Source organism: Dromaius novaehollandiae, chromosome 2 (genome assembly GCF_036370855.1).
Source record: "Dromaius novaehollandiae isolate bDroNov1 chromosome 2, bDroNov1.hap1, whole genome shotgun sequence".
Classification (NCBI taxonomy): domain Eukaryota; kingdom Metazoa; phylum Chordata; class Aves; order Casuariiformes; family Dromaiidae; genus Dromaius; species Dromaius novaehollandiae.
This window is the reverse complement of record NC_088099.1, coordinates 55734091-55757870: the sequence shown is the minus strand read 5'-3', so window position 1 is coordinate 55757870 and position 23780 is coordinate 55734091. Positions and strand designations below refer to the sequence as shown.

Sequence of the window (23780 nt, the reverse complement as noted above, 5' to 3'; positions counted from 1 at the left end):
CACTCTGACATCTTTTCTGCTTGCCAAGCTCACAAAAGTTGGGTCTAGATGCGGGGTCTAAGACTGATCAATGCTTTTATGTAGGTCTGTGATCCCTTCTCCTATAGATATGCGTACAGGTTTCTTGTATTTAACTTTCTTCTCCTGACAAAAGTAGAAAATTGGAACAGATGAGAACTTTCATTAGTCAGCAAAAGACCAAACACTTGGTGATTGTTAACTACCAGGAGAAGTTTGGAGGAGGAACCCAACCAGCCAAGCAAAAAACCCTACAAAGCATAAAGAAAATGTATTTCATACTTTGGACCACTTAAGGTAATTTTAACCATACCTATGGCAAGTAAATAAAGATATTGCAGCTAATGCCAGGTCCAGAAAAGGAAGAAAAGGACACAAAAAGGCCCATGTTCTGAATAAAATTGCCAGTTTTTTAATTGCAGCTCAGGTTGGAGGTTGGTCAGATTTTTATGTGGTCTTAATATGAATATGATTTTTTTGAAAAAAAAATTTAACTACAATTTTGTAGAAGTGCAGTTGTGAAAAGCAATATATGAAATTTTGAAATTGAAAAATAATCTCCTCCTCTTTTTGCTGGTTTAAGCTTACCTCTTTGTCCTAGCTTTCCTCGCTGACATGTTTGGACTTGACCTGAAACTTCTGCATCTCTTCTTTGCTCCATATGCAATGCTGGTGATTTTGGTTTATATTTTGTTTGTGCCTTAGAATATATGATGCACAGCACCTTTCATAAATTTTTCCAGTATGTAATGACCTGGGATTTTATTTCCTGACCTGTTAAAAATCAGCTTTTTTCCCTCCCTTCAGCTACCTTAGGAAGTTAGCCTGTTGGAAGAGTGGTGGTGTTTGTTGCTTGTTGTTGTTGTTTTTAACAGCAAGAGTCAGTAGCATTGCTCTGTGTTAGGATGGCATTCTGGGAGGCAGAGGTTTCAAAAACTCCATCCCCTGCAGCTGTGAATGAGTCAGAAAACATATTATGGCAAAGGGGCGATGTGTGCAGAGGGAGAAGGGGAGAAAATAACCTGCATAACTTTAAATCCAAGTTGTAAGTTCAAGTTCTATTTTAAAACAAAGATTAAAAAATAAAATGGTCTAGGGTTGTTTGCACTGTAATTGCAAATTGATTTCCTGGCCCATATGCAAGAGGGATCAAAATATCATCAATTCAGTGGTAGTGTGTTTTTGTAGTTTGCTTCACCTCTGTCAGGTCTTTGTAACAGTACATATGAATTCAAATTGAAACAATATGTTTTAAGATTTCTTGTGTTACAAATTGTTTAAGTTTAAACTCTTCACATTATTTTAGAGATGTCAAGGCTTTTTGGTTTTAAATTAATTTATTTAATGTATAACTAATATAAAAGGTTCAAAAAAGCAACTGTTCCAGCCTATAGGCAACTACTTCACTAGTCAGAAGTATGATGACTTAAGAAGGGGAGAGCAAGCATTCAAACGTCTTTCACCTAAATTGGTAAATAAGGAACCACCAAACTAGACTTGAAAAGCAAACCTAAATCAAGCTGCAGATCCTTTGTTTACAACTAATTGCTCTTACTGTGTTCACTGGTCCCATAAGCTTAACTATGGGGATAAGCCTTGTTTTCCTGTCTTGAAGCTTTTCTTTTTTGATCTATTGAAATTTAAAGCGGAGGGCCCCCTCTTCAAAAATGTCCTGCTGGTAGCTGCCTCTTATATGACAAAGGGGTTCCAGCTGTGGTGATAGGGATTAAAAGGAGAGGTAGCTCACAGAGGAGCAATTTGGAGTCATTTAGGAAATGAGTCGTTCTAAGTTTATTGGGAAATGGGAAGTCCAGGTCAGTGCAGGTTTGGGACCGCTGCTGTTCTTGTATTTGGATGGCACTTGCTGCCTGAACTGGGCCCGCGCTTTCTGCTGTGGGCTCTGTTTTGGAGGCACGCAACCATAGCTGAGTTGTGCTGCAATTTTGGGTGATAGAAGAGGTGTACGTTGAACGTCTGAGATCAGAAGGACATCGGTTTCAGTCTTTGCTTCAGATAGAGCCTGGAGTCATGAGTGCACCCTTGGCATGGCTGCTCTGCAATGTGTTGACCATAGCAGTGCTCCCGCAGAAAGGAGAGGCGAACCCGGCTGTGCCCTGTGGTGCCAATTCTGGTTAGAAGTACTAGGCATAACCTCAGAAGGGCACATAAAATGTTTTCTGTGTCTTCTTACTCCTTCCTCCTGGTCTGCCATGTTTCCAGCAGCCTCATCTGTGTTGAGATACCCAGCCATTAGTTCTGCGTGTACAGTTACAGCTATGCACGTATGATTAACTGCATTACCAGTATTAGTCGAAGGGAAGTGGAGTTGTATGTTTTAATCATGGTAGTCTGTGTCTTGTTGTCATTTCACATGCATGCTAAATGGGACAAGAGACACTCTTTAGAGAATCCCTGGGAAAAAAAGTATCTTTATTAAAAAAAATGCCATGGATGTTTTGTTTTGAGAAAAGTAGTACTATTGAAAAGAGTAATCAGGTGTAATACTATTAGCTTGTTAGAACTGCAACAAGATCTCGTAATCCATGGTATTACTAGAAGCAGCAGATAAGTCTAATATGGTCTGCATGGATATTTCATCTTTACGTATTTTAAGGAGAAGTTACAAATAGGAGCAAGGCCTGGGTGTGTTTCATATTGAGAAAGATTAAGGTAACTTGAGGCAGCGAGAAAACTTGGCGGTTGTTTTGAGTGATCTTCTCAATATTATGTTAAAAACAGAGGGGTAGATACTGGGCAGAATACATACATCAAGTGATGTATTTGCAAGCTATTTTCTGAATAAAAGCTGGCAATTTGCCCCTTCTAGGGAAAGCATGGATGGTGTGTGCCAGCAGTGAGAACTCTTGTTCTTCCTACTGTTCCTCAGACTATAGCTTGAGGTTGCTACTGTGGCTGTAGCATATTGGTGAGCAGAATTGGCCTAATGGAGCAGAAATCATCTACTATCTATTCTTTTCAGATACGGACCTGTATTTATAGAAATAAACTGCTCAGTCTTGAGCTACAAAATAATACGGAATTTCCCTGTGCTGGGAAGAGCTCAGCACAGCTCTATTTAGGCCAGGCTGTCTGTTATTTGTATTGAATAAATCTACCTATCAACTGTAAGTAAAAAGTCTGGAAATCTTATAGTGTGCACTGAGGGCAAAGAGGAAAGTATCTGATGGTTAGAGTCAGTTTGTGCTGTCTGCTAATGTTTGTCTTCATTTCTTAAGCTGGTGCTGGCATGAAGCCTCATGAACATGAAGTCAAAAAAGGGGGCTTTTAGGAGGCACTTCATCAACAGATGTGGAGAAGGGTGGTTATAAAGTGTTACTGAACCATTGATAGAATGACCTGTTAAAGGAAAGTACTCGGAGCTCTCTGGAAACATCTTGATTTCATGAAGGGAATGGACCATCAACTCTGTCTTCTCTCACTGAAAAAAGAGTTGATCGTTCTGGTAAGCTTATAGGTTCTGTCTCTTGAGCTGTAGCCTCTATATGTTACTAAAGGTTGTCTGTAGATGAAAATCATGAGGCAACAACATGATTTAATTGATACACGTTAATTCATTGCACCGATTTCATGTCTGGGAATCTACGCTTAGAACTGAAAAAAATCGTGCTGTTTATTTTCCAGTAATAGAATAATGTAGCTTGTTGTTGGGTCATTGGAGACAGCTGTGCAGGGGGTTATTTTGGTCACATACAATGAAAGGTAGCAATATTTTGCCATAGTATTTCTAACAAAAACATTAAGTAATCCTGAACTATTCTGGCATACCTCAGTTCCATCTGCTGACATAACGCTGTTTAATCCAGTGGTTTTAAAATCCTAGAGTTTGGCCTTTAGAAAAGGAAGTAACACAATTACCTCAGATACACAGTGCTGTAATGGGTTGTTTTTGTTTTTGCCCCCCGCCCCGCCCCTTGTGATCAGTGTATAACCTCTTTGTGCAGACAGACAATCAGACTGTGGGTTCAGCACTTAAGTGTTGAGTGAGCAAATGAGTTTGAAGGAAGGAAGATGCCCTTCTTGGATTTCATGGAAGAGTTGATGCAGGCCATTAAGATACCCACAAATTTACTTTCTCCTTTTTAAGGTCTCTTATCAGCTTTCAGCTACTTCTGATCCCATTGAGGAGCACAGAAAGTCGGTGAAAGTTGAGGGAGATGTATGTGATAATTGCAAAGGCTTTTGTTATTTGCAGAATCATTCTGATGCTATAAGGAGAGAATTTTTCTGCTTCTTTTTCAGTATGCTACTATAGCAGAATAATTGCATTTAGGAAGAGAAGGACCTTCTCTGATTTTTGTACTGGGTAGAGTGAGCATATATTTGTCTTAGGAACAGCAGTTTCCTCATTGTTACCCTTGTACACAATGAGATTGGGTTGCTGAAACATTTGCATAAAATAATGCATCTTTCCGCAGTCACTTTTTTATTATTTTTGACAAAAATATTCACTATCTTTCTGCGCATGTCAATGGCTTTTGTTGTATGGCTGTCAAAAGGAGAGCAAGGCTATACTGGGATGAACCAGCAGAGATTTGTAGCGTTTGCTCTTGCCGTTTGTTTTTGCGGTAATGGGGTAGAATCGCTGGAGTCTTATTTGACGTGTGTGGGTGTGAGTTCCACAATGTAATGTCTTTTCCAGCTTCTCTGCAGAGCACTTTGAAGTAGGTAAGAGGAGCAGGTGCTCACTGCTGGTGAATGCCATTATATGCTACCTACCATTCTGTAAGGGAAAACTTGTTTTTTATTTCAGAATTGCTAATGCCAGCAGCATTCTTCATCCTCCTTTTTAAAACCGTGTCTGGGACTTCCTTATCTCCTCATACAACAGAAGGAATGGTTCTGTTTCAGGCTCTTTGGTGGAACTGTACTGCTGGAAGTCTTCCTGGCCTCTGGCTTTGCAACAGAAAATGATACTCTTCAAAGAATGGTGGATAGTTTAGAAAGGATGTGAGAGATACTAAGACTGGTAACCAGAGGCAGAACTTGGCATAGCAAAGAAATGTCTGGAAAAACTCTTTTTCTCTCCATTTTAGGCAAAGGCAGAATAAGATGAAATGAAGGACGAGAAAGGGTGAAGAAAGCAAAAGGGGAGAATCTTACCAGACCCAAAGGTGGAGGGAGGGTATTATCAGGTGTATTTAGCCATTGTCTTTTCTGCAAGATAAACCTGGAACAGGGAATTGGTGGCCCCTTGTGTTTTAATCTAGTAATTCAAATCTATATAACAGCATCTTTTGTTGTTTTCCCCTAGTCTGTCAGGGGTATGGAAATTGAACTAGACTGTTGCCGGCCTGTAATATAGCGCATAACTGATGCTGAAGAATGAAGGAGTGATACAAAATTGTGTACTTATCAGGTAAAGATTCCTCAATAACAACTCAAACATCCGCAGCTTGGATACATGATTACTTTTATATAATGCACTGTCCAACTGGGTGTACAGTCCCTGGCCTGAGACAGGAGAGGACCATGACATGCTCTTAAACAGATTCTGCATCCTCCCAGGAAAATAATGAAGCCCTGTTGCCACTGGGATTGCCTTGTGGGGCAGTGGACATGATGACCCATCTCTCCCAATTGCCTTCTCACAGTGTTCTGTGGTGTAACTTTTTATTTTTTCCTCCATCCTCGTCTGCTTTGCAGAGCATGTGTGAGTTCTCAGCAGGCAGCACTATGGGTTGTCTACCACATGGCTGCAGTGGAAGTAAGAAAGCTCTTGGGCTAGGAAGCTCTTGAGCTAGGAAGCTCTTGAGCTTTTAAGGCCAATCCTAGATTATTCTGAGTCTTTAAGGTGTGTGTAGGAGGGCAGGGAGGATTCTTATTCCCATTAAATTAAAAAAAAATGTGCTTGAGTTTTTGGATTTTTGTCAGTAGTCCTGTTGATTCTGCACAAACCAGGAAAGATAGGGCTGTAACAACCCTTCTCCCTCCTCCTCCCTCCCCCCTGCTTTCCGTACAGGCAGAAATGAATGTTGGAGAAAATGCATGGGTCAGATCAGCTGAGTGGGAAGCACCCATGTTACACAGTTGTGCTTCTGACAATAGCTACTTTCTAAATCGTATGGAAAGTTTTCCCATGAAGTTTTGTGTTATGTAGAAGACTGAGATTGTAATTTGCGTTTGAAGAACATTGTTTTTATCAAAACATTTGGCTTTCGTATCCATGTGCATGTGTGCATGTGCATGCACGGAGTGTGGCAACACTCAGTTGGGTCCTATTTTTTGTAATGGTTGTAATGTAAGAAATGAGCTGTTAAACTGTAGCTGGAAATGGATCTCCTGCAAATTTAATGGAAATCGTGCTTGTTCAGTACAGCCACATGCCTCTGTCCTTTATCAAAGGAGTCTGAAGCGCACTGGATTAACGGTTTTCATCTGATTTCACTGACCTCTGACCCTGAGAATTTTGTATAGCTAATAAAATAAGCCACTGGTGGATTATCTGCTGTTCATTTCAGAAATCCCTTATGCTACAGAAGTCATTACGACTGTCTCATGGGAAGGAGGAGCATCCTGCTGCAGCGGTTGTGTGTCTCAGGTGTGCAGGAGCCAAAGGCAGCCCGCTCCCCCATGCCGCGAGCATGCTGCTGTTTGCCTCGTGCAAGGCTGTTGTTGGGGTATGAGCTCTTGGATGGCCTGGCTGCTCTTAGAAAATATTGGGTGCTGATTTTTGTTTCCCCTGCACCTGTTTGAGGACACCATTTTAAGCTTTTAAGGTTATTTGCAATTAAGGGATAATAGTGTCTTTCCTTGAAAGCTGATAGTGAATTAAATGACATAATGTGTAAGAAGAGGGGGATTTTTAAGTCCTTGGGGATGTTTTGACTTCTGTTTTAGAAAAGGATGTTGATTTACTGGTAATGCACAACATTCAGAGAGGATTTTGAAATACATGTTTTTTAAGACTTGTGGAAATGAGTGGAGTTAAAAGAGAATAATTTTATTGCTCACTGTAAAGCTACTGGTAGAGGGAAAAGTTACGCCAATGCAATGTTAAATTTAAACCAGCCAGTCTATGCTGGTCCATCTAGATAGAACCATGTAGATATTTTTCTTCTGAAATAAGCATCCTTTTGGAAGGTCTTGGGGAAGAAAGGCAGCGAATCATTGTTCAGGGGATTTTGGATTAATTTAGATTCTTTTCATGTACTTGCTCCTGAATAAGAGCCGCACTGATTTCAGTATATAGCATTTTGCTATAGCCAGTACATTTTACCATGAAGGCAAATAAAAAGAGGAGAGAGAAACAAATGTTTATAATTTATTGTTCTGAATTATTCTGTCCTTACTGGTCCGTGGAGAGTTATGGGCAGGTTCTTTTATGCAGTGCACAAGTTCCCCAGCGCCGTGGCCACCAGTGCAGCCCGCGGCTTGGGAATAACTCGCTAATCTTTTCTGTCACACCTGCACAAGTCTTTGTCTCACTGAAACGCATTAGCGTTTATGAGAAGGTATTGTACCATGATGAATTACGAACACAGTTTAAGTAATTCTTTTGTCATTCCAGTCGGGTCATGTATACCTCTTCCAAAAACGCAATATACCTCTGACTAGTCATGCCTTCTATTTTTTTAGTCGGAAAATTAAAAAAATCAGAGAAAGTAGACCCTCTGTGTATTCAAGTTTACATTTTAATGGGAGCTTTGTACGTCCACTTGATTTTTATCTCCAAGCTTAATGATGTACTTAGGTTAAAAAGCTTTGGTGTGCACTGGTTTTGATAGTACTCTAATATGGGTAGACTGCAAAATGTAACACATCGATTGTGATGCTTTGGATACTAGTTCTGCCGCCTTCTTGGCTGTTCACTAGTTAACAGGCAGCTTTCCTTGTGCTCTGTGGCCATTTCAATATTTCTTATTAGTCAGATGACATTAGTGAAACTGCCCAGGAACTCCACCACCCGTCTGCGTATGAGAGGGCCTGTGCTGTTCCAAGAGCTCTCTGTGATCTCACCAATACGTGCTTGCCAAATGCCTGTTTGATTTACTGTTTTCTTTTTGTATGTGGACATATGTGATCATGAAAGAGTAAATCAGAGTGAGAATGACTATGCAAATAACTGGTGAAAATGTAAGAACAGCAACAGCTATGCAGTTGTTTAACTTTGGCTGTATATTTGAAAAGTTCAGTATGCTGAGGTTGATCAAAAGTGCCACATTTCATTGGGCCTTGTAGAAGACTTACTACAAAAAAATGGCAGTATAACTAAAATCATGTATAAAAAGAGAACCTTGGGTATAATTTTCTTTGTTACATGATGTTTCCAGCATTTGGAAACCGTGATGATAGAATGGATTTCAGCTGGTGAAGTCTTATATGAGGTGTGGAAATCAAGAAGGGCTTCTATTAAAGTTGGGTCATCCTCCCACCCTCTCAGTTTTTAGCTTGGTCCCCTTAGAAACAATGCTTATATGATCCTGTTGCCTGTATGCGTGGCTCTTTGTCTCTTTTCCCCCTTCCTCTTTGCTTACAGTAACTTTTAACTTGTTGGCTGATGCAAGTCAAGTCAGCAGAGCAATAGAGGTACCACAGATACAAAGTTCAGATAGGTTTTGTGAAAGCAGGAAACTGGATAGAGCAGAAACCGTAAGGTAAAGATGCCAGTGTGAGCATTATTAAACACATGAGAACCTACCCCAGTGATTCAGACCTGGCGGCCTTAGTTCTGATGCTCACTGGGAAACTGTTTGCTTTTCTTGGTCAGACAAGTGTATGATAAAGGGAAACTCTCTCTTACTGTTCTAAGAAAAACGAAATGAAAGTCCTTAACGCCAAAACTTGTGCTAAAAACAAATTGCCACATCATAACTTACCTGACTTGTACTCTCAAACATACAGAATGTGATTTTTCTGCACACAAGCCCCATTGCCAGAGCAGTATAAAGCAGCTTCGAGGTAAGTGAGATTTAGGCTTCTAGTTTTTCCTTGGAGTGTTTAGATGAAAAATATTTGGGAGCATTTACTTTAAACATAAAACCTTGCTGTGATTAAAATCCTGTACTTTACTCAATTTTTAGGCAATTCTGTGCTCCTCATATTACAGGAAAGGTCAGTTGAAATACTGAATTTGTACTCATTTGCAGAGTCTGATTAAACCTAAATGTAGTGGTGGCTGTATACTGAAAGAGCAGAACCAAGGAATGATACTGTTAATGAAGGAGACTTAACAAAAACGTGGAAAAACCTTACTGATTGTCCATGAGAGAGAGTTCTGTGCAGCTGATAGAAAAAGATAAATTGTAGAATCCTGCTTTGTTGGGGACCTCAGATAGAAAGAAACCTTTAACTACCCAGTAAAGGTGCACTGCAAACTCATTCCGTGTGCTTGATAAGGCAGCATTTGGAGCTTGAAAAACCCAAAGCATAAACACATCGCTGGTTAGTTTTGCTGTAACTGCAGAGTCCGCAGATTATTTCTGTCTCTTTTTAGAAATACTCTAAATCCTAAAAGGGTGCAGAAGGGAAGTAAAAACTTCCCTGAATGTGATTCTTATAGAAAATGTGATGATAATGCTTTTCCAAACATTGACTTGCTTGTTAGGTAAAATTTGTTACTCATTGCTACTTGGAGTAGCTGTGTAAACTGAAATGGCAAGTGGCTAACCAGACACCAGTTCTGGTGAGGTCTTTGGTATGTCTAGAATTGGTCTGATGGTAATTTCTGCCATGGCTTTCCTGAGGCCTCATTTTGTGGCTCAGTTTTTCCTTTTGACCTTCAGTTAGCCAAGGGCCTAACCAGGCTGTCTTTGCCAGCTGGAAGAATTTCCTTCAAAAGAACCAGAAGATCCTTCCTCTGCTATGGTGGAAGCTTTCAGGTCAGTTTTGGCTTTCTGAAGTAACCTGTCAATCTGTGGCCTGTGCCTTGTTCCTCCCACAAGGGCCCCCCAAGATATCTGAGGGAGCAGATCTTGGACTATCTGAACTGTTCTAGAAACAGTTGCCATGCTGCTTCCTTTCTCAAAGGCCTCACATACCCTATCTGTGTTGTAAGTGGAAATAAAGAAATGTAGATCTTCCACCGTCCTGAGGTGGTGCCTCAGTGTTGGTTATTCCCTCATTCCTGATTGAGGTACGGGTCCATCATCTCACCAGATAGATATTCATCTTGTGACTGGGATACCTACATTTGGTTATATAGCAAATGGACTTCCAGTAAAACAGATAGGGAAGGGCAAAGGGCAGTACAGTCTAGAGCATGCTGTTGAAAAGCTAGATTGCCCTATCCTTGGCCAAAACATTATTTCTTTCTGCTTTCCATTGTTGTTCTTGATGCTTGTGCTGCAGCTGTTACTATCACCATTTTGTTAGTGCTTGCACTGCATGCCAGCACTTTGCATGCGCAAGACAACACAGACCTAGGCTGAAACTTTCCCTGCAGCGTAACAGAGAATATTATGCTTCTGGCCATTACTGGCCACTGGGAGGAGTGTGCATGGGAAGGGTCTGCTTGCTTCCAGTAGGGAGAAAGAACTTCTGAGTTTTATATTCCTTCCTGTCAGTAATACCATTGCCTACCTCTGGTACCTGTCTATACATGAAAAGAATAGGTGCTGTAATTTGGCCTTTAAAAAAAAAAAAAAAAAATTAATTTTTTTTTTTATGACTACCTCCCCTCCCCAAGTGTAGCACAAACTTTTTCCTTATTTTGAGGGAAGCACAGACCCTTTCTTGCAGTTTATCATGTGTCTCTTCGTTCTACCAGTTTGATTTATTAAGGACTTTTTTTTGATGATACTGCCCTCTTTTAAGCCCTTGCGGCATCAAGACTGATGACGCTGATGTAAAGTACACCCACAAATTACATTACAACCATCACTGCTAGCTGTGTTGTAGTCCACTCCAGTCCTGTCTGCCCTTATTGCTCTAATCTCTGAGGTTTTGGTCTTTTCTGCCCTAAGTGTTTAAATTCTCACATGTCTGTTTCATTTACAGTTCTTAAAATCAAATTTATTTTTCAAAGTCCTTTTTGAGAAGGAATGTGTGGGAATGTGTGTATAAACCATAAAAAATGTGAGTCCTTCGGGAGCCACATCGTTTTACAATCTGTGTTCCTACCTACTGATATCTTTAACTAGGCCATGCTTTTCTTTCTTAATTTTTTTTTTCCTCCTCTCAGGGAAGACTACTTGAGGTGAACTCTCTTCCTTTAGGATGTTTGAATCCCAGTCTGAGTTCCAGGAGCAGGATTATTCATCCTTTACAGGCATTAATTCTGAGTTACTGCTTCCATAGTGGTCCTCAATATTATATGCCTCTTCTGGGTTTGTGGGTTAATGTTAATTTAATGCAATTATTTTCAGCTGCTGTCTTTCCCTTTAAATCCTATACTCTGCTACACTAAGCTAATGAAACACAGTTATTGTGGCATGCTCTGCTGCTGCTCTTACTAAAAGCACTCATAATGTGGAATGGACTAACTGAAAGAGATTTTCCTGTCAGCAGTGCATGACAGTTGAGGGTGGATGATTTTTGTTCTTTTAAATACCTTCTTTGGGGCTTATGTTTCGCCACTTCCTTCCACTTGAAATTGTCTTGGCCCTTGTGTGCTTTTGCTTAAACCCCCCCCCCCCCAAAAAAAAAAAACAGTATGAACTGTCAATTGCTGATGGTGTAGACAGAAGGAAAGTAAAAATTGATGGCCTCCTGGTTCACCTTTCACACTAATGCAGATGTGTCCTGAGCGTCTCTTACGTGTTTTAAGAACCAGACTCCCAGGTTAGTAGAGTTTATGCTGGTTCTTTGAGAGGTGGTACCTGGACAGTGTGTTTCAAGAGACTTCGATGGTGGAGCTCCTGGCCGCTCATTGCAACAAGAATCATGGCACTGTCAGGTCCGATTGCTTTCCAGATGAACTAAAATGCCCACTGACTTGAGAGGGTGCAGGATTCAGCTTGAAGTCAGCAGGATGACTTCACTGCTGTATCATGTAGGAGGAGAGGATTCGCTGCAAGGGAGGAAACATATGTTTAAACTTAAATATCGTATAATTAGCCAAACTGGCAAAGGAAACTGTGAAAAACATAAGGAATATGTATTAAAGTCCATTTTATGATGCTTTAAAGAGTTCCCCAGTGCCAGAACCCTTACTCTAACATTAAGCTTTTAAAAACATTCGTATCCTACTGGTGGATACATGCATTTCTTTCAGCAGTGGTGGCAGCTTGATTTGTTCCAGCTCCTCCTCAGGTGTGCTGATACACCTGTTTTGTGGTAGGGAAGCAGCTCAGTCAGGGAACTGATCCAGGTTAAAAATAAGAGTCGTTTGTTTTCCTCCAGATTATTTTTCTGTTTGTTTGAGACTTCATTCAGTTTTCCATGTCACACCGCAAATAGTTTGCCTAATGTCACTGAGAAGCAATCCCTAAATGAGGCAGTAAAGCTGAAGGGAAGGATCAGAACTGAAAGGTTGGACACTGGAGGAAATGTCTCTGTGAACAGACATTTAGAGGGGAGGTTGTAGGCATCAATATGGACACAGCAATTCTATGAATGAGAGCAACCTTCCACTCTTTCAGCTGTACTTACTTTTAGAGAATATTAATAGGTTTAACTGTACAGGTATTCTTTGTTATTTAAGTTAAAGGATGCTTTTATTTTTGGTGTGGCAGAGTCTAGTAAAATCAGGCCCCTCTTTCATTATTTGAGTTAAAAGATGCTTTTATTTTTGGTGTGGCAGAACCTCAGGCCTTTTTTTTTTTTTTTTTTTTTTTTTTTTAACCGAGATATTATTCAAAACTGTTATTCATCACGAACAGTGAGAAGCACTTACTGCCCTGAGGAATTTCGCCTCGTTGCCTGAGGGCATACAGAGGTTGGGAGAGGAGCCCTGGCACCATGGAGGAAAGCAGTTTGGCCAGTTCGTAAAGTGGGTCAGAGGCTGAGTCAGTCGCTGAGGCCAAGTCTCCTGCATCTGTCCGACTTCCTATTCCTGGCGGCATTATAGCACCAATCTCTGCAGCTCTCTTTTAGTAATCCCCTTCATCCTCTAGAGCCAGACCTGGAACTGCTGGTGCGTGGGAGAGAAGGAAGAAGAAACAAAGGTTTCTTCTTAATTAACCTTTCTCTGTGTAGTATATGGTGTCTCGAAGGTCACTTATTTTGGCTGTGATACCCATTTGTAGTTGTAAATGAGAGGCATGTGTTCTGGCTGGTGCCAGCAAGAGCTACTGGCTTTGAAAGTGTTTCTGTGAGGTCTCTGCATGAAAATCCTTTTGCAGGGTGATCTTTTACATACATCAACTAAGGGCACTTCTGTTGCCAGACTCAAAACCCTTGCTATGTTAGTGTTTGAACTAGGCTAGCTATCAAATCCTTCTGTCTTTAGTGCAGACTGTATCCTGTGTGTGTGCATGTTTTTCACTATCTGTACTGTAGACAAATTTGGGAGGAAACAGCAGCTTGTACATCTTGTGGTGGAAGTGTTGCTACCATAGTACATTTTTATCCTTGTTTGCATCTTGCTTTTCTTTTTAATGTTTTTTTTTTAAAAAAAAGAAAAACAATTAATTATCTGAAACTTTTCAAACTTGTTCTGTTTTTGTATGGTTTCAGTGAAACCATCTGATAACTCTTACTCAGGCCATGTGGGAAATGTTGTCGGGAGACAGCTCTGCCAGATTAGCTTCATGCTTGAACTTCACACTTTAGTTGTAAGAGAGGCTCTTCTGTTGCTAGAAGAGTTTTGCTCAGCAACTGTGAAGAAGTACTGAGGAGCTGGGAAAAGAGCTTTGCAAAAGTCCGGGGAAAGGACATTCATTGAAGGCTTATGTATAGGATGATCTCTTGAACAGCCATGTACTACCCTATTCTTTGAAGTAATGACACTGCATATGAATCACATTCATATGGGTCTAATTCTTTTTGCCAACTACACTGTTCTGTCATCCCTCAGAAATAAAATATATCATTTCTGAGATTACTCAGAGAAAGCTGGCACAGTAAACAGTTTTATGAAAAAAAAAAAAACCCTCTTGTAGTGTTGCCAAGAGTGTATCTGCTGGTCTTTTCACTTGGAGTACCACCAAACTGGGGAAAAACTATCTCCTATCAAGCAAAGAAAACAAACAAACAAATGATTTATTCTCTAGTTTGTAAGTGATGATAAAGGGAAAAAGACATTTGAAGTCTAATACAGGTTGAGGACTTGGTGGGAGGTGAAGGGACACTTACTAAGAAGAACAAAAAATCATATGTATGAAGCGCATCTTTGACAGCAATATATTTTACACTGGCAAAGTAACTCTTGGCGAGTGCGCTCACAAACTTTATAAAGGGATGTGATGTATTGGACTTCTAAGGAGCATGCTCCCAAGGCTGAGCGATTGGCCTTGAGTTTTCATCTTATCTTGTTTTCATAACTACATAACTATTTCTCTCATTCTCAACAGCTGATAACAGTTCATTCATCACCTGCCTTCATCACATGGGTCTCCTGAATAGCCACCTTGCTTTTTTTTTTTCTCGCAGTTGCATAAAGAAAGGTTGTTCTAATCTTTCTCTGCGTTCATCAGCTGCAAGTTCTTCCACTGCCTCCCTCTTCAGTTCATGTTTTAAGTATCAAATTCCTGCAGCTTTCTTTCCTCAACTTAAGCTCTTTTCAGATGACTTAAGACATCCTTCATGCTTCTCCTCCATGTGCTAATAGTGATCCCAAACTTGTCTTTTTTGTCTCTTGACTCTTTCTCTGTGTTGCTTCTGTCGGAAATGTCTTACTGATACTCTGCTCCAAATCACTTGCCCATGTGTCAGCAAATCTCTAGCAAGAACTCTAGCTCAGAGGTGCTGACAGGAAACAATCAAATTCCAAACACAGTCAAAATATTCATCATTCATCACTGGCTTCTCAGTGCACCTTCTCTGTTCCCTTTTGTCATTTTGATTGTCAGCTTCTTAAAGCAGAAGACATTTTTCTTTGTAAGTTGGATAGCACTGAGCAATTTACAAGTACTTAATAAACAGCAAATCAAATAATTTATAGCCATGTAATAGGCTGCTTTTACACAAATCACATACGCTTGTCTTTTATATTACCTATCCCTGTTATCAGTCAGCTGTAGGGACGGTACTGTTATGCATTACAAAGTTTATTAGAACTATGAAACCAACCATTCAGTGTTGATAAACTGGTGCCTTCAGGATGGCTGCTGTTGGGGAGCTGACTCTTTTCCCTTCCTTTATTTTCCATGTGGCTCTGAATCCAGGTGGTGCTAAGGCATTTTTGCTACTATCTAATTTATTTGCAGTTGCTGGCTACGCTCTTACTCTGCTGGAGCCTCTGTTAGCACTCATTGTGAAAAGCCTGTGGGGAAGAAGGTAAATCGGCACTGAACTGGCAACTCCAGGACACGACAGCCACATCAAAGTTGTGTGGCAATTGCATACCATGGTCTCTTTTGGAGTAGGACCTTGGTTGCACGGTGAAGGGATGGTCCTGTCTGGACTGAGTTTTCTTCCAGTGAAACAGCCTCGGAAAATGAATGTTGCAACTCACAGACTGAAAATGAAGCCACAGTGTGATTGGGGCTTAGATAATCTTCATCTGTAGGTGAGGATCTGACAGGAGGGTTTAAGAGCCATTAGTGCCCTGTGCAGACTGTCAGCATAAAGGGCTATCACATCCCATGTGAACTTCATGCAGTTTTCTTCCACCCTATGTAAACCCTTTCTTCTCTGGAGGGTTCAGGTCTCATGTGCCACCAGGTTTTGTTAGAGACTGAATGTGCTCCAAGGTAGTTTCAAAGCATCCCATCAGGAAAGAGGGGTTGGTTGGTTGTAGGGGGATAGTAATGCGTCAGATTCAAAAGTTGTTCTTTTACCTGTTGATGTGAAGGAAGTACTCAAATATTTTCTGCGCAGTGAACAATTCTGGCAGTGTCTGTTATTTATTATATTGTACGCCTCCCATAAGCTGCGTGGGTTAGGTTCTGATCTCTGTTTCAGTGCAGTTTATTCAGTTATTCCAGATTTTTAATGGAATAAATAAAATCAGTCTCTCTGGGTTGCCACCTTGCATATTTCCTGTTAAATTGCATATGTTTATCCTCATTTTACCCCAGATCTTGTTCCCAGTTACATTTACTAGGCAGTGGGTGAATGCAGTTCACATTATATTTATATTGCTTGTGTGTTGTGTGGGGAATCGTGTCTTTCTGGCCTCTCCAACGCAAAGTCATTTCTACGAGGACAACTGAGGTTCAGCTTTGTACGTCACAGAAGATTCTGGTTTTGTTGCTTTCTCCTAAAGCTGAGAAAACTTGTATTACAATTCTGTTCAAATGCTGATTTGACTCATATATTCTTTGCTTTTTGTTCTAGTTTTCATGATTATCTACCATAGCTGGTTTTACTAGTGATTTAGTAGCTAATGGTTCATAGTATTGCTAAGAGGGATATTGTGAAAATAAATTCATTAAGCGTTGTGAGGCACTTAGTGTCATAGTAATGGACTGCATAAAAACTTAGCAGGAAAGAAGGATTATTTGCATGTAATTAGTTAAAATATTCAGGAATTCTGTGACTTGCAAACAGTAGAGAATATTTAGATAATGGAGTTGTAGCCAAAAAGCACTGTATAGCTACAGATAATTTTTATGATATTTAGAATATATTTACAATATCAAATAAATCATTCAGCTGAATACCTAAAATCTATGATTATACCTTTGTGTCTAGAATAAATATGTTCTAATGTTTGGGAGACCTAGTGAGAAATATCATGTAAAGAATGAAGCAGTGAAAATGTATTTTAGAATGCACTGAATGAGAGAGTCTTATTTAAATTAGATGATACTTAATAGGATATTGCTCTCTGTTCCACATTACAAATCCCTGCTATTTAAATATTTTTCTGTGGGGGTGGGTGATAGAAGTGGGAGGAGATGCATTTCTAGTTTCATCTGTACCCTTGAATTAACTATGAAAAAGGGTGGGTTCTTAATTTAACTAACTTAAGCTTGAATTCTTGTGAGAACACAGTTCATTGTCTACACAAGCAGGTTAAGCTTAAGGCTGTAGAAGAGCCTCATTTACTTTTGTCTGCTGACTCATGTGAGTTATATAATTTATTTTAGCTTCGAGTATTTTAACTGTCATTAGCTGACCATGTTAGGAATGTAACTTTTTCAGAGTAAGACCAAGGCTTTAGACACCAGCCTGCTGTGCATTAGTTCCTGCCCCTTTAATACCTGGGCCTCCTTGTTTTTCCCTCCTACTTCAGCTGCTGGCCCCTCTCTTCCTTGGGTGTTCAGGACTGCTTTCTCCTCTCCTGTGTGGGGCACCAGGAGCGAAGCTTGGTGCGACTTCTTTGCTTGGTTTCAATTCTTGTCTTGCCTGCGGTTGCTGGTGCTGGTCTCTGCTGAGGCCTGCCTTGCTGCAAGGCAATGTGCATGCAGGTCACGTAAGGAGGTTTGGTGGCCAGTGTGTGAAATCTGATCCGCAGAGCAGTTTCCATGACTTTGCTATGGAGCTGCTGCTCGCAGGTGGGAAGACAAGGTTGGGAAGAAGTACATCTTCAACTGTGTTTGCACACTGCCAAACATGAGAACTGCAAGCAAGTGTCCTTTCGTGTCTTACAAAGGAGTGCTTGAGCCACTGGCTTAAGCATGTCTGACTCATTCAGAGAGAGCTGGATCATCTTGGACAAGGGTTTATACATATAGCTTGTATGTGGACACAGAAGAATTGGCCTACTTCTCATGCCTCTCCATGTACCTCCTGCAAGGCATCATCTAATGTGGCAAGAAAGTCTAGAGAACGCTGCCTCTGAAGGAGGAGCATTTTTTTTTTTTGACTGAAATAAAGATATATAAGTAAAATTAAATGAAACAAGTTAAATCAAACCCTTCTGTAGGCAACCATCAATCTAGATGATGGTAGATAAAAGATTAGGTGTTGTATGTGACATCTTCCATTTGGATTTAAACAAAAATAAAACTGAAATCTGTTTCAGACTAAATTTGAGGCTGTTTTTTGTTAGGAGCTCAAAAATCAAGATTCACTGTCCAGTAGGTGGGAAACATTGAACCTGAGATCAAGGAGATCTGGATTCTGTCACTTCAGGGTGTGTAACGGGAAATCGGCATGTCCTAATCTAAAGTGAATATGCAGGTCACCAGCAACTCATCAGTAATCTCCATCTATTATGCTAAGAATAAGGTAGTTCATGTCCTTTGAGAAGCAACCTTTGCATTTGGTGTATGCTAGAGTTCATCTGCATAGGAACACTTGGAAGAGTTAATCTGAATTAAGGTATACTTTGGAAGTGGATTAGTTTAATTTCTGCTGTACTCGTGCACAAGAGCTTTTAAGCAGAATTTAAGTGGTTTTAGTTTGATTTACTTTATTTACTTCCACAGTTAAGTACGTTAATAAAATTACATTAAACTCTTTTACAGGCACTCAAGTAAAATTTAAGTGCCTTTGATTTGATTTATTCTGCTTTTAGTAAGATTTATCTGAGGCTTACTTTCAGTGTTTTCTTGTAGGCAAACCTTGTGCCTGTTCACACAAGCAGTAGAAGAGTTAGCTAATTCAGTGTAAACTCATAGTTTTGTTTCTTGTGCACTAACTTCCTCAGGTTGACCAACTCTGTCTCTCAGTTTACTGATCTTACCCAGTTCAGCCCTCTGGATCTCCCTCCATTCCCTTGTTTGTAAATTGGCGATAATGACATATCCTGTAGAAGGGACTGGGAACCCTTTGTATTAGAAATGCTAAGCTGGGTGGTGGTATTTGATTAGCACCAAAATGGAAGTCTAAAATTTGTCTTCGAGTTTGTTCAGTAACGTAGAGATGAGGGTGGACTTGGGCAAAATACAAGACCTATAGTAACTTTAATCATGAGAATAGTTATTTTTCTTTGAAATTATGGCAGAGAGAAAGCATATTTTAGTGCAAAGCAGAGTTCAGGCTTCTATATCTTACTTCTGCTGTATCTGGCTTAGTTTACTTATGTGAAATAAAAATTTGCTTTATCTTTGGTAGAGTTTTACCTTATGCAAGTAAACGCACATTAATCAACGTGTGGCGAAAATGGGCCTTTTTCCCTTTACAGAAGTGGAGACAAAACCCGAGAGAAACCTTAGTTTGACTGACCAGAGACTAATACTGTAGACTCAGTTTGCAAAATGGCAGCAGCAGTTTGGGACCTTTCAAAACACAGTGTCTTTGCTTCGTAGGCAAGGCTTGATATAAATCCAGTGGCACAGGGTACTTGAGAATAGTAAATGTTGTTTTGCACAAATGAGAATGAATGGCTTGAACAAGTTTTGTGAGAAATTACTCATGCTGGCATTGCAGTACGAGGGCTGTATAATGCCGCTATATGAGTAGACAGACAGTGATTGTAAGTGCTCCCTCTGAATATGCAGAATGGTGATTTCTGGCATGTATTTTTCCTGTGCAAGGCAGCATCTAGCAGTGGGCAGTTGCACCATCTGATGATGTGAATTGCCAAGCCATGCCTTTATAATCAAATCCATAAGAAACCAACCTTTTCCTCTCCCACCCACAGCCCCATTGAGAAGTGAAACATACTGAGTCGCAAAAAGTATGTCAAACATGCATTTAAATGCCTGGCGACTCTGACGTTAGATTTGATGTGTGCTACATGTGACTTGAAGCATAACAGCCCATTGTCCTAAACTGATGGGCTTAGATGCTGTTTGATCGCTTTAACTGAACAAATGTAGTGCTTTAATGCTGAGCAAAAGACGTTTTAAATGGGAGAATTGATTTTATACATTTTTAAAAGAAATCAGGATATACTCGTGGTTTCCTTTTCCTTTTGGATTTACAACAGTATGACAACAGATAAGTAATATTCCCTCAGGCTGAGACTGAATACATAAGAGATGGTAAATTAGATGTTAATGTTAAGCCCTGTAAAAACTAGTTGTTTTAATTATGCAGCATGTGTAATAACTTTTGAGGGGTGGTTTTTTAGTTTCTAAATGTTATCAGCAGCTTTGGGAACGGATTTTTTTAAATACTTTTTTTTTTTCATTATGTAGTAACTGTTGACATACTGATGTTCATGGTACAGGCAGATGGTGTGCCTGAAAGGAGGGAGCTAACTGCTTACTAAAACTACTAAAATCACATTCCTATGACTATAGGAAAGGTAAGGGGGAAGGAGAAAATTCTAGAAAGTATATTCTATAAATGTCATTTTTTTTGTACTTACAGCCTCTCTTGTCATCTCCTGGCAACACTTTTGAGGCACCAGGTTTTAAATCATGAGGCATCTGCTCTGAATACAGGTAAGTCGGTGATGCACTGTTTGAGTACAGGTAGATCCAAGATGATCTGTACTTAGCCAGCATTATCTGCAATATTGCAAATACTTGCTCTGTGCAGATCTGCAGCTGTTGTCAACTGGAGGTGAGATCTATTGCTCTGAAATGTGAATTTTACCCAAGGTTGTTCTTAAAATTATCCTTCCTATTGCTTCCTCTTCCTTTGCTGTTTTTAAATAGCTCTGCATTTTGAGATAACAAATTGGCCAGTATCCCCTGTGGATGGTTCCTGGTTATACACAGTTAGGTAAGAACATGAGCAAAATGTAAATTCTTGGGTAACTCAACACAAGATACTATTTCATCACAATTGCTATTTAATTTCTGCAAAAGAACCTCCCACGCTGAATGTTCTTTGAGTTATTTGGGGTTGATTTTTCATGAATAAAATTCTTAGTCATCTTCAGAGTCTATGCAGTATCTTAAAGAAATAAAGACTTTGCACATTTCAGTAGTTACTTGGTTGTCTTTTGCCACTCTCTGATTCCTGTACTCCTTGATGTATATGAGAGAATCTGCTCTTATGGTTGTAGCATAAGCCTTGAATTTGAGAGTTGGATGATGGAATCCTTCCTTCGTGGAAACCAATGGCAAAGAAACTTTCTCTCTGTGTTCTATTCTAGCTGTGATAGTAACTTTCTACATAGCCTTGGGGAAGATCTTTTCAGCAGAGTTTATGTACATCATCTGTACCCAGATCTACCCAGATGTGAATGCATTGTGGGCTGCCACATCACAAAGTTGTATGCAAGTTAATGAGATTTTGCACAGGTGCTGCATTCCTCCCTGTTTGCCAGAAGGACTCTTGAGGACGCATGAGGTCCTTCACGCTTCTACACAATATTGGTAGGCTACCAAACCAAGACAGCTCTGCCTGATGCATAGTCTGTACCCTGAACCTCTGCTCCCCAACTGGCCAAGTTAGCCCCAGCTTAAATCATGAACAGTCTTGAATCAGTGATTTTGTAGAAGGGAGTGACTGGGGCAATGTGCAAATTGGCCATTTTATTGCTGTAGTGAGCACAAGCCCTTCAGCAAGTCAAAGAACTTGTATGTACCGGTGGTATATATGGTGTGTGTGTGTGTATATATATGTATGTACCTATGGTATATATGGTGTACATTTGCATACCTAGTTGTATATACCAGTAATATGTAACCTGGGAAGTTCCTGAACATCTTTGTGAAGTACTTTGAGATCACTGAAAGTGAGCAGTGCTTACCAGTTCCTGTTGCTTTATTGCAAATATCAACTCTTGATGATATTCTAAAAGCCTGGGCTCGTGAAGCTAAATGACTGCATTAAAAAGATTTGCTCATAGAGGTAATAACTCTTGTTAGCCTAATTGGTGTAGCTGGAGAAAGTAAACAATTTCAGTTGCAAAAACTGTTTTCAGTCACAAAGTGCAAGCATCAGACTTCAAAGTTAGATTCAAGTTTGAGAACAGATGCTTTGAACTTGCTTAGATATATATCAGAACATCTGACAGCAAAGGATAGCTGGTATCTGCAGAGCAAAGGGCATGCTGATAAGGCAAAAGAAGCAAGAAGGTTGTCAGGAGCGAATCAATGTATGTTCTGTAAAATATGGTGACATTTTATAATGTGTAATAAAACCATTATCTCTAAGTCTTGGATTTTTGCTCTTAGAGCTACAGATTTTAGATTGTTGGCTTATTTCTGGAAGATGATTAATAGGGCATCCCTTGGGAGATCAGAGACTGAGCAACTGCTTTGTGAGAAAGGTTGGTTATTTTTTTCCCCTCTCTATTGGTAAATGGCTGTTTCTGTTTGCATTTTACTTCTTTGCTTTAATTGGTTACCTGTGTGAGTTTGTTCTAGTGTGTCAGAGTATGCAATTAGCAATATTTGTTTAAAATTACTATGCAAGGCTACCTAGTGAAACAATACCTACATATTTTTCTAAGCAGCAAGATTAAGTAGTCACCTTAATAGAGAAGACAATGCATGCCAGTTGAGAAAGGTAGTTCTTGATTCATGGTTAAGTGTAGGGGGTAGCTAACTTTGTGGCTAGGTTCCTTTATAGTATGCCTTTATGTTCCTAGCAGGATGGAAAGGAAAGACAAAATATAAAAAGCAGTCTGTCTTGCATAATTTGAAAAGGGCCTGTAGGAAAACTTGCAAGGACCCTTTTGAAGATTGCTGAGAACTTGCAAATGCTTACTCTTTCCAACTTTGCTGCTGCTGCATTTACTATCTAATTAAGCCTCAGCAAAATTCTTAGGGGTCTTAGTTCAATAAATTTGGAAGTCTTACCTCAGTACTCTGTGAAGCAGTGTGCCTTTTAGGTATTGAATGTGTTAACATTGCTGCCTTCTGTATTTCCTCAGTGTACATTATGCTACGTGTTTGAAAGATGCAAAGAACTGGAGAGCTCTCAGGTTTTTTTATTTTTTATTTTTATCCTTTTTTAAGGAGTCCAAACTAGAAAGAAGGAGAAGGTAACTAGATTAGCACATCTTTTTGCAGATGGAGGGAAGAAATGAAAACTAGGTTCATGGCTTTCTAGGGAAAAGTTTTCTGGGTAGTGCTGGTGCAGTGGTGGGCTCTGGTTCTTTGGTCCAGTGTCCACTGCACCGGTGCGTGTGGTGTTCTTGATCAGTTTTGCAGAAAAAAAAATCCTGTTCTTTAGTGCCCTCTCAGCCCTGAGGACAAGTCCAGAGGAAGGGAAAATGCTTCCATAGATTCGATGGAGCAGTAGTAGCCTCAGCTGTCAAGAGAGATGTTTGAAGGTCAGTGTCCAAGTCAATGCTGTGATGGAGAGCGGAGCCCACCAGTTGGGAGATGATGCCTTCCTTACTCGCTACCGAGTTTGGGCTGTGCTACAGTGCAGCGGCCCATGTCAAGAAAGAGATTCTCCCTGCTAGGGCTGTGTGCAGGGTCAAACATCTCTCTGCTTTCTTGTCCCATGATAGCTGGCCATTAAGCCATTGTTTTCTAGGTTCGTATGCCAGCTGCAATCCTGTTTTCATGTGTTGGCTTTTGTACAAGGGGATGTGTGCTGTCTGTAGGCTCTTTCCTATTGCATGGCTGGTATTCTGAGGTGGCTTTTGAGTGGTGTGTGTCGCATGCATGGGATGTTTAGCTATTTAATGAAATACAATTTTATTTTGGAAACTGTGTGTTCCCTCTGAGACGCCTCTCTGGTGGTGCTCTAATCTTATTGTTAGGGGAATATTGACTTTTTTTGTCCTATGCTCCATATGGGATATAAGTAAACCAATGTGAGCTACACATGCTTCCAAGAGGAGAAAATGGAGCTGAGTCAGCTTAGGGAATAAAAGTTCAAATAAAACTACAGGTGGCTTTAATGTGAATTTTCTTTTTGCTTAAAAAAACTATTCATTTCAAGTCTAAAAGTGTCTTTACTTTGAAGTGAGGTTTCTGTCCATGATGTAACTAGCAAGTATTGTTTCAGCTGAT

General features: G+C 40.1%; 1 protein-coding gene across 9 annotated transcripts in view; it reads left to right on the top strand.

Annotated features, from left to right (window-relative positions):
• The window catches only part of ELMO1 (engulfment and cell motility 1), a 309392-nt gene that overhangs the window by 7093 nt on the left and 278519 nt on the right, over window positions 1-23780 (top strand). For all 9 annotated transcript variants that reach the window (XM_064506561.1, XM_064506560.1, XM_064506562.1 and 6 more), the window contains one exon: window positions 20227-20300. The gene's annotated coding sequence lies outside the window, so the exon portion shown is untranslated. The remainder of the gene's footprint in view (window positions 1-20226; window positions 20301-23780) is intronic.